This window comes from Cornus florida, unplaced genomic scaffold, assembly GCF_030987335.1.
Source record: "Cornus florida cultivar Cherokee Brave unplaced genomic scaffold, ASM3098733v1 CherokeeBrave_3.0.0_Hap2_Chr11, whole genome shotgun sequence".
Lineage (NCBI taxonomy): Eukaryota > Viridiplantae > Streptophyta > Magnoliopsida > Cornales > Cornaceae > Cornus > Cornus florida.
The window spans coordinates 104,144,907-104,163,532 of record NW_026775581.1 but is presented as its reverse complement, the minus strand read 5'-3'; positions in this window follow the sequence as shown (position 1 = coordinate 104,163,532).

Below are 18,626 nucleotides of genomic sequence, written 5' to 3'. Positions count from 1 at the left end.
TTTTGTGGAAGTGGAGAAGGAAAAATGCAGTTTTTTCCATTCTGCCCAGATTTCATCAAACATCCGATCCCGCTTTGTCTGTGGTCCGATCGAGCTGAATTTTGGAGGAGAGGTTCAAAACTCAGTGTAGCACAATCTGAATGGTGAAGATCAGAGTTTGACCTCGGGAATAGTGATTCGTACACGTGAACAGTAACTGGGTCGCACAGGTTTTTTCCATTCTGCCCAAATTTCATCAAACAACCGATCCCGCTTTGTCCGTGGTCCGATCGAGCTGAATTTTGGAGGAGAGGTTCACGACTCAGTGACGCACAATCTGAACGGTGGATGTCAGAGTTTGACCTCGAGAATAGTGATTCGTACTCGTGAACAGTAACTGGGTCGCACAGGTTTTTTCCATTCTGCCCAGATTTCATCAAACATCCGATCCTGCTTCGTCCGTGGTCCGATCGAGCTGAATTTTGGAGGAGAGCTTCAGAACTCAGTGATGCACAATCTGGACGGTGGAGATTAGAGTTTGACCTCGGGAACAGTGATTCGTACTCGTGAACAGTAATTGGGTCGCACAGGTTTTTTCCATTCTGCCCAGATTTCATCAAACAACCGATCCCGCTTTGTCCGTGGTCCGATCGAGCTGAATTTTGGAGGATAGGTTCACGACTCAGTGACGCACAATCTGAACGGTGGATATCAGAGTTTGACCTCGAGAATAGTGATTCGTACTCGTGAACAGTAACTGGGTCGCACAGGTTTTTTCCATTCTGCCCAGATTTCATCAAACATCCGATCCTGCTTCGTCCGTGGTCCGATCGAGCTGAAATTTGGAGGAGAGGTTCAGGACTCAGTGACGCACAATCTGAACCGGAGATCAGAGTTTGACCTCGGGAACAGTGTTTCGTACCCCTGAACAGTAACCGGGTTTTGGAACTCGCCGGGATTTTTTAAGAAGACGACGTTGAAACTTTGAACAACAGTTTCTGAGGCAAGATTCTATCCTTACCCTTTCCCTTAGGCTTCATACTCTTTGCACTCTTAAATGATTCCAGGATTAATGAAGATTAAACCAAACTAAAATGATATCTGTTTTGCTATGAAACTGGTAGTTACAGTAGTGTTGTATGCTTGTTCAACCTAGACTAAGCATGTTTGTGGATGCATTGTGGTTCTGTGGTTCACATTTTTGCTTACCACTGCTAGTATAAATTATTGGAAGGATGGGTCTAGATGATAGCTATCTTAACTTCTGTAATAGCAACTGTTGGAACTTAAATACTAGGAGGATTTGAGTTTAATACTAGATCGGTTTTGTGGAACACTATAATTTGAGCATGTCTACATACATACTGTGAATATTGTTTTGATGCTTACATTATCACAGTTAGTATCAACTGTGGAGGTTAGGATTTTGTGATACATACCCTACATATCTGTATGTCATTTGTAAGGTGTTAAATGGAAGTTTTAATTAATTCTGTCTTTATATCAGACTAAAGGGAACAACTTAAATTGGGCATGTATATGTTGTTGTTGTGACCCTATTTATCAATGCTTATTTTATCACTGCTAACATTGAATGTTGGATGTTGGAATTTAGTTGATATATACTTGATTTAATGGTATTATTGACTACTGGAGGATTGGAAAGTAAGCACCGGTATGGGACGGTGGCATACTAAAGATGGGTTTGGTTTTTAAAACAATACCATTACCCACCTACTTGGAATAAGGATGGGATTAACTAAAAGTTAAGTCCCGTGGATTTGTATTGTCATGGCAACTACTTGTTGAGCGGCAATACCAGGGATTTTGGATGGATTTTATATATGTATTGTTATGGTGCCTCGGTATGAGCTTGAGCCTCAAGACTGATGGCTAGGAAGCGTATATGCATCGGGATATGTAGCTGGCTACGATGGTTGGAGGTGTACCCTGTTTAGGTATAGGTACATATGCCCACTTCGTGTGCGTTTTAGCATGTTACCTCTATTCAGGTTGAGACCGGCCTGTAGTCCAGTGAGAGTCCTTTAGTGTGACTATATATATATTTACGGACTATTAGCTATTGTTGAATTGTTTAGGATGTACATGCGTATCGGGCCTCTATTTGGATTGTAGTAGTATAGAACTTGCGCGTGGGCCTGACCCACTTCTATTTTTCAGGTACACGACAGTTCCAGGCTTAGACGTGTTCGTGCTGAGCAGAGGTCTCTATTCACTCTTCCGACGATGTAGGGCTCTCTCTATAGTTTTATTTCTGGACGTTTATTACAGTTGTTCTATCTTCCGTTTGGATGCTTAATAGGGGTCCACTAGAGATGGATTCCCAAGTTGTAAACTGATGGAGTTTTGGAGTTTGGGTTTGATGGATTTTAATAATTATAATATTTTGCGGATTCTATTTTTAGTTCCTTCCAGCTTTAATTTCATTTCTTAATTTATTTTGTATTCCGTGTTCATTATAAAATATTAATTGTTTGATATTCCCTCGGGTTTGGGCCTGGGCCTGATCAACCCGTGTCTCGGATCCGAGGGGTATCACAGTTGGTATCAGAGCACTCCAGGTTCAAGTGTCTCTGGGATGTTTTCGTATTAAGTCTTCCGCGTAGCGTTTTCCCTTGAATAGAGCTTAAGTTAGGATTCATTGTATTCCTTATGGTTCGTATAGAAAGGGTACTGACGTCTGTCTTTTCTTGTTAACAGATGGTTAACGCTAGAAATGGACAGAACATGCAAGGAATTAGGAAGGAAAGGAGAACGGCACGTAGGCAACAATATCTCTTACGGCGTCAGCAAATGGAGGAAGAGCAGCAAAGGCTTGGGTTTCAAGATGACATGGATTAGTTTCAGGAGGAACAGGAGAATGTTCAACAGACTCTGGACCAAGTCAGAGATCCAGAGATTCCTCCTCACCTCAATGACCTTGTTGCTCGGGCTATAGAGGCTGGGGTAACAGCTGTACTTTGGAATCAGCCTCAGGTACAGCCGGCACCTGTACCAGCACCAATGGTTCAGACGGATTCTTGGGGAAAGGCTAGGAGCTCTTTCATAAAGGGGAGTCCACCTGTGTTCTCAGGCTCAACCGATGTGAGAGCAGCTCACCAGTGGAAATAGGACATTGAGCGTCATCTTCGTTTGGTTCAGCGCACGGAGGTTCAGAAGCAGATGCTTGCTACTTTCAAGCTAGTTGGGGATGCACTACAGTGGTGGGAATCAGTTACCACCTCAGAGGAGAGGATGGCATTGTCTTATGATGAGTTCAGTGCTCGCTTTGATGAGAAATATTTTCCCTATGCAGTCAGGGCAGCTATGAAGACCGAGTTTCTAAGTCTGCAGCAGGGAAACATGACAGTGGCGGAGTATAAGCAGCAGTTCACACGCTTGTCTCTCTTTGCACCGAAGGAGATGGATACAGAGGAGAAGAAGCGCAACAGTTTTGTCAAGGGACTGATGTGGTCTATCAAGAGAGCTATTACAGGTAGTCCAGCCTATACTACCTATGCTCAGGTGGTAGACGCCGCTCTACAACAGTATCAGTTGACTGTGGACATCAGACAGGCTCGTGGTGAGAAGCGGGGAGAAAAAGACTCTACTAATCAGTCAGCTGAAAAGGGGAATGGCAATGGTCACTGGTAGAATGACAAAGGCAAGTTCTAAGGACAACAGCCTTGGAAGAAGCACAAAGGTGGTTCAGATGCTCACCGGAATGGGGCACCTATTCAGAGGCAACAGAATGAGGGACCACAGGCTAACCGACAGAGGAGACCATTTGGTACTTTCCAGGGTAGTTGTTACACTTGTGGAGAGTATGGTCATACCACCAGGCAGTGTCCTAAAGCAGGACAAGGATAAGGACAGAGACAGTATGTGCAGCAGGGACAGAGGGCGCCAGTGCCTCTACCAGCTCCACAGGTTCCACGGATTCAAGGACAGACACATCTGGCTTTACCGGCACCACCGCAGACTCAGGGACAGGCACCACAGCAGTTGCACTATGGCAGGATGTATAACCCCATGCCACAGGATGTTCAGGCACCTCAGACTATTGAGGGTAAGTTTCTTATTCATGGTTTACATGGACGTGTTTTATTTGATACGGGTGCTACACACTCATTTGTAGCTAGGACTTTTGTTGCTTTGTCTGAGATGAGGACGAGGGTATGTACTAGACCTCAGGGTATTTCTACACCATTGGGTGATACAGCTATTATACATGAGAGTGATGGGCCTGTGACACTAGATATTGGCAGACTCAGATTTCTAACCAATCTATTGGTCCTGGACATGCACACTTATGATGTGATACTTGGGATGGATTGGTTGTCTCACTACCATGCCCAAGTTGTTTGTTTTGATAGGTCTATTATTTTTACCATACCTGGTCAGGATATGTATGTAGTAGTTATGCCACGTTCTAAAGGGGGCGGTAGCACCTATTTGTTCCATGTGGAGGAGGAAAATGAGGAGGGGATTACTGTGTCATTGGATAATATACCGATTGTACAGGATTTCCTGGATGTATTTAAGGAGATTCCAGGGTTGCCACCTAGTCGCGAGATCGATTTTGTGATAGACTTAGCTCCAGGCACTGCGCCTATTGCTAGGGCACCCAATAGGATGGCACCGGTAGAGATGAAAGAGCTGAGGGATCAGATTCAGCAGTTACTCAGCCAGGGTTTTATTCATAGGAGTACATCACCTTGGGGAGCACCGGTTCTGTTTGTAAAGAAGAAGGATGGTTCGCTTCGTCTGTGTATAGATTACAGGGAGTTGAACAAGGTTACGATTCGTAACAAGTATCCTTTGCCCAGGATTGATGACTTGTTTGATCAGTTAAGGGGTGTAATACCCCTAATTTTCAAAAGGATAGTCTCGGTATTTTGTTTAATCGCTTTCTGTTAATTACTTGTTTTCTGTTCATATTGTTTTTGAATTATGTTTAATTGACTTTTTAAGGATTTGACTTAATTGTGACTTGTTTGAATTATGGTGTTTTAATTTATTTAATTGATTAGTTAATTGTATTTTTGTATTTTAATTCTTTTAAATGCTTAATTGATTTACATTAGGGTTTAGTTAACGTTTACTTTAGGGTTTTGTTTTAGAAGTCAAGTCTTGGTAGTCGACGTAGATTTAATTAGGATTTTCTATGGGCCGGCTAGGTTCACTGTAGGGTTTGGATTGAATTTAAGTTTTATATAAACTTATAAATATACGTATTAAGTTCTGCCTAGGGTTTTTAGGAAACCCTATTCACGACAGTGGAGGCAGAGAAGGAACATAGGAGTATTACGGCCGTTTGCCGGAGAAATTTACGAAGACGACGTTGGGATTTTTAACCGAAATCTCAAAGGCAAGTTCTAATCCTAACTCTCTCCCTTAGGCTCGTGTTCTTTGCATCTCTAATACAATTCCAGGGATATATAAAGGTTTAAAATTAAACTGGGTTTGCATGTCTGAAATAGCTAAACCTAAATGTGTTTATAAGTTGGTTATTGTTTACTTTGAACTCTTTCTTGTGAAACCCATGTTTTACTCTATGTTTTAATTGATTTTAATTAAATAGTTAAGGATTTAATCAACGCTGGAACACCTTGGGAAAATATTAAACTTAATCTGGTTCGCATGGGTGATCACTTGAAACAGTATGATCATGAGTGAGTAGTTGTTCCGGTTTAGGTCCTTCTTGCATAAGTTGTAGTCTAATTGATGTTGGTTGATGAATTAAGAGTTTAACTAATTCTGGAACACACTAGACCTAGTATTAGACACCTAGGAGCTTTAAGAATGGAGGGCAGACGAGCAAAATGTCAGAAAATAACCGGCGTCGGAGAAGACGGAGGCTGGGAGGAGTGGAGGCGGCTCCACCCTTCAATGGAGGCGGCTCCATTGAAGTGGAGCCGGCTCCATATGTTATTGGAGGCGGCTCCAATAGGGTGGAGGCGGCTCCACTTATTTTTGGAGCCGGCTCCAATGTGGTTTTTCCATTTTTTTTAAGTTTCAGCGAGAGTTTTGCTTAGGTACTTGGATTTTAAAGGTTCCAGTTTAATTCAAAGCCTTAATGGGGGTTTTCATAGGTGTCTAAGAGCAAATTAAATCTCCCAAGAGCCTTGTTAATGCATAATTAATCACCTTGTATTATAGTTTGAACATTATAGAATTCTTGCACAAGTTAGTATACTGTTTAAATGTGAAGGTACAAAATTGTTCAACATGGTTTTAGCAATTTTGTCGAGATTGATTTTATAGATTTAAATCATGTTCCAGTGGTGAAATATAAGCATGTCAGATTACAGAATTTAGTATATGCTTATAGAGGATAAATTGATTTATACATGTGATAAATGTAATATCAATTCTTGGATAATTATGTAGCGGTATAAACTAAGCATGTTCAAATATATATTTTGATTATGATTAGCACGGATTAAAGGATGTCTATACTTATTCTCTGTGCAATAAATTATGAGAGAATCAGGCAACGGTGGTATAAGACAAGCATGTTAGTTTACAAAGTTCTATTATGCCTCGTATGGAATTAATTAATGTAAACAGTTATTTAGATTTTGCCAATTATTATGGAACAATTGATGCCTACATGTAATATATTATTATCAATTGTGGAATTTATGGATTAGTTGGTATTTACATATATACTTGTATTGTCAACTACTGGATGGATGGAATGTATGCACCGGTATGGGACGGGGGCATACAAGGGGGATTAGCTAAAAAACCGCTAAGTCCTACCTATTCTGGGATTAAAGAAATGGATTGACTAAAGGTGAAATCCTATGGGTTTGTAGTGTCAATGGATTCTGGATGGATTTTAGATATATTTTTATGGTACCTCGATATGAGCTTGAGTCTCAGGATCGACGGTTAGGGAGCGTATATGCATTGGGATGCATAGCTGGCTATGATGGTTGGAGGTGTACCCTGTTAGGTTTAGGTACACATGCCCACTTTGTGTGCGTTTTGCATGTTGCCTCTATTCAGGTTGAGACCGGCCTGTAGTCCAGTGAGAGTCCTTTAGTGTGATTATATATATATACATACAGACTATTAGCTATTGTTGAGTTGGTTAGAATGTACATGTGTATCGAGTCTCTGCTTGGATTGTAGTAGGATAGAACTTGTTCGTGGGCCTGACCCACTCCTATTTTTCAGGTGTACGTCAGTTCCAGGCTTGAGCTTGTTCGTGCTGGGCAGGGACGATCTTCCATTCTACCGACGATGTAGGATTTCTTTCCAGATCTTGGATTTGGGTTTTATCTTTCTTTTTACTTTCATTTAATGTGAGATTTTTATTAGGGGTCCACTAGAGATGGATTCCCGAGTTGTTCAAACTATGGATATTTGGTTTATCAACTTTAAGTATTTAATTATTTAAGGAGTATCTTTTAGTTTCTTTCCAGCTTTAAACTTTCATTTCTTAATTCATTTTGTATTCCATGTTCGCTATAACATATTAATTGTTTGATATTCCCTCGGGTTTGGGCCTGGGCCTGATCAACCCGTGTCTCGGATCCGAGGGGTATCACAAGGGGAGCCACATATTTCTCCAAGATGATCTGCGTTCTGGGTATCATCAGCTGAGGGTCAGGGAGCAGGATGTTCCTAAGACAGCATTTCTCACGCGATATGGTTCTTATGAGTTTCGAGTTATGCCGTTTGGGACGACTAATGCACCTGCAGTATTCATGGACTTAATGAATAGAGTTTTCCGGGCTTATTTGGATCAGTTTGTTATTGTCTTTATTGATGACATTTTGATCTATTCTCGGTCGGAGGACGATCATGCTAGACATCTTCGCATAATCTTGCAGACGCTTCGTGAGCACCAGTTATATGCCAAGTTCGAGAAGTGTGAATTTTGGCAGCGGGAGGTGAAATTTCTGGGTCACGTGGTGTCAGAAAAGGGGATAGCAGTGGATCCGGCCAAGGTTTCAGCTGTGGTTGAGTGGGGACAGCCTACATCACCTACTGAGATTCGGAGTTTTCTCGGTCTGGCAGGATATTACAGGAGATTCATCCAGGGGTTCTCCAAGATAGCAGAACCACTCACTCATCTGACCAAGAAGGGTGTACAGTTCGTGTGGGATGAACACTGTCAGCGAGCTTTTGATGAGCTGAAAAGGAAGCTGACTTCTGCACCGGTTCTGGCTACTCCGCAGAGCGGGATAGAGTATCTTGTTTACACGGATGCTTCGTTGCAGGGTCTTGGATGTTTATTGATGCAGGAGGAGCGACCGATTTCTTATGGATCTCGGAAACTTAAGCCTCATGAGCTTAATTATCCAACACATGATTTGGAGTTGGCAGTAGTAGTCTTTGCCTTGCGTATTTGGAGGCATTATCTGTTGGGTGAGTCCTTCAGATTATTCAGTGATCACAAGAGTCTGCAGTACTTGTTCACTCAGCGGGAGCTAAATATGAGACAGCGCAGGTGGTTGGAGTTTGTAAAAGACTATCATTTTTCTATACAGTACCATCCAGGGAAAACGAATGTAGTGGCGGATGCACTCAGTCGCCGACCTGTTGGTAGTCTTTCTGCTCTATTCACTACTGAGTGGAATGCTTTAAAAAGTGTGGATGAGTTGTCGGATGCTTTTATAGCTTGCATGGTGGTTACACCTTCCATCATTCGCAAGGTTTTACAAGCACAACTCACCGATCAGCAGTGTGTCGACAAGGTCGCAGAGATAGCTTCTGGAGAGGTTCCATTCTACTATGTTGGGGCTGATGGAGGTTTAAGGTACAAGGGACGGTTAGTGGTACCTTCTGCTGATAATTTGAGGAAGGATGTGATGACTGAGACTCATCACTCTGAGTTCTCTGTTCATCCAGGAGGCGATAAGATGTATCAAGATATGAAGCGGCAGTTTTGGTGGGCAGGTATGAAGAGGGACATTGCTCTTTTTGTTTCTCAATGTAGTACTTGTCAGATAGTTAAGATTGATCATCAGAGGCCGCCAGGAGCTCTACAGCCACTACCAATTTCAGAGTGGAAATGGGAGAGCATATCTATAGATTTTGTGGAAAGGTTGCCAAATTCTTTCAAGGGGCATAATTCCATATGGGTCATTGTGGATAGGTTGACCAAGTCAGCTCATTTCTTGCCTATTTGCACTGACTACACTTCGGAGCAGTTGGCGAGGCTTTACATTTCAGAGATTGTGAAGCTACATGGCATTCCATTGTCTATTATATCGGACAGGGATTCGAGCTTTGTATCTGGATTTTGGAAGAGTTTTCAGCAGGCTTTAGGTACGGAGTTACACCTTAGTACTGCTTATCATCCTCAGACTGACGGACAGACTGAGAGGGTGAATCAGATTATGGAAGATATGCTTCGGTCGTGTGTTCTGGATTTCAAGGGCCACTGGGAAGAATATTTGCCACTTGTGGAATTTGCTTATAACAATAGTTTCCAGAAGACTATTGGTATGTCACCATTTGAGGCATTGTACGGTCGACCGTGTCGATCACCTGTTTGTTGGATGGAGGTTAGAGAGAATCGATTCTTAGGTCCTGAGTTCATCAAGGATACCTCTGAAAAGATTGCTCTTATTCGAGATCGTATGCGTACTGCCCAAAGTAAGCAGAAGAGCTATGCTGATCGTCGTACTCGGGCTTTGGAGTTTCAGGTTGGGGATCAGGTTTTACTCAAAGTGTCTCCTATGAAGGGTGTTATGCGCCTGGGGAAGAAAGGGAAGTTGTCACCGCGATTTGTTGGTCCATTCATGATTACGGATCGCATTGGAGCTGTTGCTTATCGGTTGGCACTTCCGGATACTTTGGATCGCGTCCACAACGTGTTTCATGTTTTCATGTTGCGGAAATTTCTTCGAGATGAGGATCGGTATCAGCATATCGATGTTGGGGAGATTGCGTTGCAGCCGGATGCAACTTATTTAGAGCCACCGTGTCGTATTGTCGACTGACGAGATCAGATTCTTCGTAATAAGGTTATTCCTTTGGTTCGTGTTCAGTGGAGTCATCACAATGAGTCTGAGTCCACTTGGGAACGAGAGGATGTCATTCGCTCACGGTTTCCTGAAATATTGGAAGAAGGTAAGAGTGAATTCCGAGGACGGAATTCCTTTTGTTAGGGGGGAAGAATGTAATACCCCTAATTTTAAAAATGATATTTAATTTTAAAAAGGATATTCCTGCTATTTAATGGTATTTAATTTATTATTTAAGTGCATTTTATTTGATTATGTGTCATTATTTTTTTTATTAGGTGCTTAATTATTTCTTTTGTGGTGATTTAATTTATTTAAATGATATTTATTTTTAGTTATTTGATTGGAATTACTTGTTAGTGTTTTAATTATTTAATTGGCATTAATGGTTTAAGTGTAATTGGTTTAATTATTCTATGTGTGTTTTATTTTATGTGTGTCTTATTTGGTTTAATTGGGTTTACTAATTATTATTTTGTTCAATTAGATTATTTGTTAAGTATTTAATGGTGAATAGGGTAATTAGGTAAATACATCTAATTAGGGTTTTAATTACAGTATAAATTAGGGTTTTATATTATAGCCGTCGTAGGTTTCTACATTAATTGGATGGGCCGATTAGGATTGTGAGTTGGACTTAAATGAACCTATGGTTTAGGAAAACTTTATAAGTATAAGGTAGACGTCTGTGTAGGGTTTTTTTAAAACAAAACACACGTTTTGTGAAAGTGGAGAAGGAAAAATGCAGTTTTTTCCATTCTGCCCAGATTTCATCAAACATCCGATCTTGCTTCGTCCGTGGTCCAATCGAGCTGAATTTTGGAGGAGAGGTTCACGACTCAGTGAAGCACAATCTGAACGGTGGAGATCAGAGTTAGACCTAGGGAACAGTGATTCGTACTCGTGAACAGTAACTGGGTCGCACAGGTTTTTTCCATTCTGCCCAGATTTCATCAAACAACCGATCCCGCTTTGTCCGTAGTCCGATCGAGCTGAATTTTGGAAAAGAGTTTAACGACTCAGTGACGCACAATCTGAACGGTGGAGATCAGAGTTTGACCTCAGGAATAGTGATTCGTACTCGGGAACAGTAACTGGGTCGCACAGGTTTTTTCCATTCTGCCCAGATTTCATCAAACATCCGATCCTGCTTCGTCCGTGGTCCGATCGAGCTGAATTTTGGAGGACAGGTTCAGGACTCAGTGACGCAAAATCTGAACGGTGGAGATCAGAGTTTGACCTTAGGAACAATGTTTCGTACTCGTGAACAGTAACCAGGTTTTGGAACTCGCCGGGATTTTTTAAGAAGACGACGTTGAAACTTTGAACAAAAGTTTCTGAGGCAAGATTCTATCCTTACCCTTTCCCTTAGGCTTCATACTCTTTGCACTCTTAAATGATTCCAGGATTAATGAAGATTAAACCAAACTAAAATGATATCTATTTTGCTATGAAACTGGTAGTTACAGTAGTGTTGTATGCTTGTTCAACCTAGACTAAGCATGTTTGTGGATGCATTGTGGTTCTGTGGTTCACGTTTTTCCTTACCACTGCTAGTATAAATTATTGGAAGGATGGGTCTAGATGATAGCTATCTTAACTTCTGTAATAGCAACTGTTGGAACTTAAATACTAGGAGGATTTGAGTTTAACACTAGATCGGTTTTGCGGAACACTATAATTTGAGCATGTCTACATACATACTGTGAATATTGTTTTGATGCTTACATTATCACAGTTAGTATCAACTGTGGAGGTTAGGATTTTGTGATACATACCCTACATATCTGTATGTCATTTGTAAGGTGTTAAATGGAAGTTTTAATTAATTATGTCTTTATATCAGACTAAAGGGAACAACTTAAATTGGGCATGTATATGTTGTTGTTGTGACCCTGTTTATCAATGCTTATTTTATCACTGCTAACATTGAATGTTGGATGTTGGAATTTAGTTGATATATACTTAATTTAATGGTATTATTGACTACTGGAGGATTGGAAAGTAGGCACCGGTATGGGACGGTGGCATACTAAGGAAGGGTTTGATTTTTAAAACAATACCATTACCTTCCTACTTGGAATAAGGATGGGATTAACTAAAAGTTAAGTCCCGTGGATTTGTATTGTCATGGCAACTACTTGTTGAGTGGAAATACCAGGGATTTTGGATGGATTTTATATATGTACTGTTATGGTGCCTCGGTATGAGCTTGAGCCTCAGGACCGATGGCTAGGGAGCGTATATGCATCGGGATGTGTAGCTGGCTACGATGGTTGGAGGTGTACCCTGTTTAGGTATAGGTACATATGCCCACTTCGTGTGCATTTTAGCATGTTACCTCTATTCAGGTTGAGACCGGCCTGTAGTCCAGTGAGAGTCATTTAGTGTGACTATATATATATTTACGGACTATTAGCTATTGTTGAATTGTTTAGGATGTACATGCATATCGGGCCTCTGTTTGGATTGTAGTAGTATAGAACTTGCGCGTGGGCCCGACCCACTTCTATTTTTCAGGTACACGACAATTCCAAGCTTAGACGTGTTCGTGCTGAGCAGATGTCTCTATTCACTCTTCCGACGATGTAGGGCTCTCTCTATAGTTTTATTTCTGGACGTTTATTACTGTTGTTTTATCTTCCGTTTGGATGCTTAATAGGGGTCCACTAGAGATTGATTTCTAAGTTGTAAACTGATGGAGTTTTGGAGTTTGGGTTTGATGGATTTTAATAATTATAATATTTTGCAGATTCTATTTTTAGTTCCTTCCAGCTTTAATTTCATTTCTTAATTTATTTTGTATTCCGTGTTCATTATAAAATATTAATTGTTTGATATTCCCTCGGGTTTGGGCCTGGGCCTGATCAACCCGTGTCTCGGATCCGAGGGGTATCACAATATATACATATATACACATATATTATTTAATATATACATATATATATATATATATATATATATATATATATATGCTTCCTTCTATACAAAACATACATTAATAAATCCATAGGTACACATATATAATTAAATATATATATATATATAAATATATTTATATGTATTCCTCCTCCCATCACCAATTATTAGATAATTATGCATACTAAATACCGTGGTGATACTCTATGTGTCTTTGTACACCAATAACACATCATTTAAGAGTTGATTTTAACACTAACAAGCTTAAAATCAATTCTGGGATATCACCGGACCTAATAAGAACTTTTTGGAACATCGTACGCATCTCCACGCGCCCCCACGCGCCTCCCAATGCGCCTAAACATTTCATACTCGCTTCCACGCGCCACCCCATGCTGACAGTTGCTCTCACGCTCTACCACGCGCTGTTCACGCGCTGCCACGCAGCTGCTTCTCCTTCTTGATGATGTGGCTGCTTCTGGTTGGCTAGAACTCTGGGCTTTGGTGAGCTACGTCACACTGGATTACTTGTATATTGACTGGATCAAGTCAACCGTCCAGATGCACACACGCATAGAGCTCCATGCACCGGATCTCTTCTTTGTTGATAAGATCGCTCCAAGGGCCTAGATTAGTGGTGCATTGAATCTCCATGTGTCTCTACCACACTGGATTATTTCAACTATATTAAACTAATCGTATGGCCTAGATCTGCGGTTGTACTAACTTTCCATGCACGTGACCACACCGGATCACACCCCAGTTGATGTTTAACATAGTTACGCAACAGTGCATAAAAATATATAAAATAAATTTCAGAATATTCCGAAAAATACAAAACACACTCTAAAATAATTCTAAAAATCCAGAAAAATTTCAAAAAATTCCAAATAAATTCCAGAAAATATAAAAACCCTAATTAATCCTTTTGGATCACAAATCCACCTATACATTCATTTTAAAATATGTATATAACACCTAATATATATCAGTTTAAAATCTAAAATTCTAAAAGATCAATTATAATAATTTATACTTTTAATTAATCCAATCTATCAACGATTTTTAAACAAATAAATTTAATTTTAACATTGATACTCAAGGTGGTAAACTTATAGGTTCTAAGAGGAGAGTTAGAAAAGAACTTGTCTGAAGGTTTCGAAACGAAATCGACGCTTCAAGCTTTGATTGTCTCTTCCAATCCCGATATCCTCTTCTTCTGATCCGCTCTTCTTCTGATCCGGCCTCCTCTTTGTCAGCCTTCTCCTCTTCTCTCCCTATCTTTCTTATTTTTCTAACGTGTAAACTCTTTAACCCTAAAGTCTTATGTATATATTTATACACATTTGAATCCAAATCCTATTCCTACTAGGACTACTAAATAAAAATAATAAACTAATAATCTCTAAATAATATAATATATATAAACATATATTATATTACCTATATATATATATACCTTCCATAATTAACCATTGGTTAATTAAATCATATATTCTATATATATCCATAAATATATCCTTCCATAACATTTATTAATTAATTATATTTATATATAATTGAATATATATATTTATAATTATACAAAAATGATCATTTAAATAATCAAATAACCATGGACCTTTATTAATTAACCCAATAAGGTTTCATTCAAGTCCAAGACCATATCCGTTAGTTCAACTTCCCTTAAGTCCAAACCAATTAATTTAAATAAAAATAATAATTAAATAAAAACTTAAATTAAAATAACTAATTACAAGAAACACATAAACAAACAAGAATTTACATCATACTAATAAAATTAAACACGTCAACAATTAAATCAATAATTAAGCACGCAAACAATCAATCATCATATATAATCACGAAATATAAATTAATACAAACAAGACAATTAAATCATAACACTCAATTAACTAAAACAAATCATTTACAAATAAAAAAACAAGGCGATTAATCCCAAATAAATCAAATAAATTATTTTAAATAAAAATTAAATCATTAATCCAAATAAATAATACCATTAAAATATTGGGGTATTACATTAGTCCCCGCTAAACCCTAGTTTTCCTCTCTCTATTTCTCTCTGCCTCCAGTGTGTGTATAGGGTTCTAAAACCCTTGGCAGATTTATATAGATGCATTTATAGGCTTCATTTAAACACATAATTCTAGTTATACTATTAATTATATATCGGCTACCTCACGATACCATAAAACATAAAACCCTACTAATGTTTTATACAGTTAAAACAATTAATAAAACTAATTTAATCAAACAACCCAAATAATGAAAATAAACAAAATAAATAATATAATTTAAACCATTTAACAATTAATTTAATTAAATAAAATAAATAATAGTATTAACTTAAATAAAATAAATAATAAAATTAACCCAATTAAATAGTAATAATTAACACAATTTGGCAAATAAGCAAATAATCACATAAAAATGCACTAAAACAATAAATAAAATGTCGAAACTATCCTTTTAAAATTAGGGGTATTACATTCAAGATCCTTATTAGTGTCATAATATCAAGAGCAACTACAATTAAAAATATATATTGTCGACAATATTTTTCTTTTCACTATAATTTGTTGAGATCTCATAATTGTCAGGTACATATGCCTCTTCAAGGGCATGTGTGTGATACCCCTCGGATCCGAGACACGGGTTGATCAGGCCCAAACCCGAGGGAATATCAAACTATTAATATTTTATAATGAACACGGAATACAAAATAAATTAAGAAATGAAATTAAAGCTGGAAGGAACTAAAAATAGAATCCGCAAAATATTATAATTATTAAAATCCATCAACCCAAACTCCAAAACTCGATCAGTTTACAACTTGGGAATCCATCTCTAGTGGACCCCTATTAAACATCCAAACGGAAGATAGAACAACTGTAATAAACGTCCAGAAATAAAACTATAGAGAGAGCCCTACATCGTCGGAAGAGTGAATAGAGACCTCTGCTCAGCACGAACATGTCTAAGCCTGGAACTGTCGTGTACCTGAAAAAATAGAAGTAGGTCAGGCCCACGCGCAAGTTCTATACTACTACAATCCAAATAGAGGCCCGATACGCATGTACATCCTAAACAATTCAACAATAGCTGATAGTCCGTAAATATATATATAGTCACACTAAAGAACTCTCACTGGACTACAGGCCGGTCTCAACCTGAATAGAGGTAACATGCTAAAACGCACACGAAGTGGGCATATGTACCTATACCTAAACAGGGTACACCTCCAACCATCGTAGCCAACTACACATCCCGATGCATATACGCTCCCTAGCCATCGGTCCTGAGGCTCAAACTCATACCGAGGCACCATAACAGTACATATATAAAATCCATCCAAAATCCCTGGTATTGCTGCTCAACAAGTAGTTGCCATGACAATACAAATCCACGGGACTTAACTTTTAGTTAATCCCATCCTTATTCCAAGTAGGTGGGTAATGGTATTGTTTCAAAAACCAAACCCATCCTTAGTATGCCACCGTCCCATACCGGTGCCTACTTTCCAATCCTCCAGTAGTCAATAATACCAATAAATCAAGTATATATCAACTAAATTCCAACATCCAATATTCAATGTTAGCAGTGATAAAATAAGCATTGATAAACAGGGTCACAACAACAACATATACATGCCCAATTTAAGTTGTTCCCTTTAGTCTGATATAAAGACAGAATTAATTAAAACTTCCATTTAACACCTTACAAATGACATACAGATATGTAGGGTATGTATCACAAAATCCTAACCTCCACAGTTGATACTAACTGTGATAATGTAAGCATCAAAACAATATTCACAGTATGTATGTAGACATGCTCAAATTATAGTGTTCCACAAAACCGATCTAGTGTTAAACTCAAATCCTCCTAGTATTTAAGTTCCAACAGTTGCTATTACAGAAGTTAAGATAGCTATCATCTAGACCCATCCTTCCAATAATTTATACTAGCAGTGGTAAGGAAAAACGTGAACCACAGAACCACAATGCATCCACAAACATGCTTAGTCTAGGTTGAACAAGCATACAACACTACTGTAACTACCAGTTTCATAGCAAAACAGATATCATTTTAGTTTGGTTTAATCTTCATTAATTCTGGAATCATTTAAGAGTGCAAAGAGTATGAAGCCTAAGGGAAAGAGTAAGGAAAGAATCTTGCCTCAGAAACTTTTGTTCAAAGTTTCAACGTCGTCTTCTTAAAAAAAAATCCCGGCGAGTTCCAAAACCCGGTTACTGTTCACGGGTACGAAACACTATTTCCGAACTCAAAATCTGATCTTCACCGTTCAGATTGTTCGTCACTGAGTTATGAACCTATCCTCCAAATTTCAGCTCGATCGGACCACGGGCGAAGCGGGATCGGATGTTTGATGAAATCTGGGCAGAATGGAAAAAAACCTGTGCGACCCAGTTACTGTTCACAAGTACGAATCACTGTTCCCGAGGTCAAACTCTGATCTCCACCGTTTAGATTGTGCGTCACTGAGTCGTGAACCTCTCCTCCAAAATTCAGCTCGATCAGACCACGGACGAAGCAGGATCAGAGCTTTGATCAAACCTTGGCAGAATGTAAAAAACTGCATTTTTCCTTCTCCACTTCCACAAAACGTGTGCTTTGTTTAAAAAAATCCTACACAGACGTCTACCTTATACTTATAGAGTTTTCCTAAACCCTAGGTTCATTTAAGTCCAACTCACAATCCTAACCGGCCCATCCAATTAACGTAGAAACCTACGACGGCTATAATATAAAACCCTAATTTATACTGTAATTAATACCCTAGTTAGATGTATTTACCTAATTACCCTATTCACCTTTAAATACTTAACAAATAATCTAATTGAACAAAATAATAATTAGTAAACCCAATTAAACCAAATAAGACACACATAAAATAAGACACACATAGAATAATTAAACCAATTACACTTAAACCATTAATGCCAATTAAATAATTAAAACATTAACAAGTAATTCTAATCAAATAACTAAAGATAAATATCATTTAAATAAATTAAATCACCACAGAAGAAAACAATTAAGTACCTAATAAAAAAAAAATTGACACATAATCAAATAAAATGCACTTAAATAATACATTAAATACCAGGAATATCCTTTTTAAAATTAGGGGTATACAATGTGTCTCATTAACAGCAATTAGTTTATCATGTTTAGGTACGTAGGCCTCATTAAGGGCCTTTGCCTCATTAGGAGCTATTTGTTTTGAAAATTTAGATTGATCAAATATTAATGAGAGTGGCATCTTCAAGAGTGCCAATTTCTTTATGTACCTTTTCATTTTGTTGCTCTCTTTAGAGTGGTCTTTCTAGGAGCGCCAACTCCTTTATACAACTTTTCTTATGCCTTCGTCTTCATAAATAGTAGTTTTTGCACCAACAGGTCTTCCACGCTTCACGTATATTTTAGATGTATTTGTTACAATATTGATGGATTGTCTTATATTGATATCAATCCTAATTGAAAACTTTGCAACTGGTATATAATTACTTTCTTAATGCCACTGAACATTCAAAAGATTTTATCTTGTCTTCTAGTTGCGACATTTCTCCTCCTAATGGTGGGACAATTACAAAGATTTTCTTAAAAATATCATCTTTTAAAGATACAAGATATCTTATATAAAGAAAATCTAAACCAAGTGTCTGTTGTGCAAGAAATATATCTTTATCA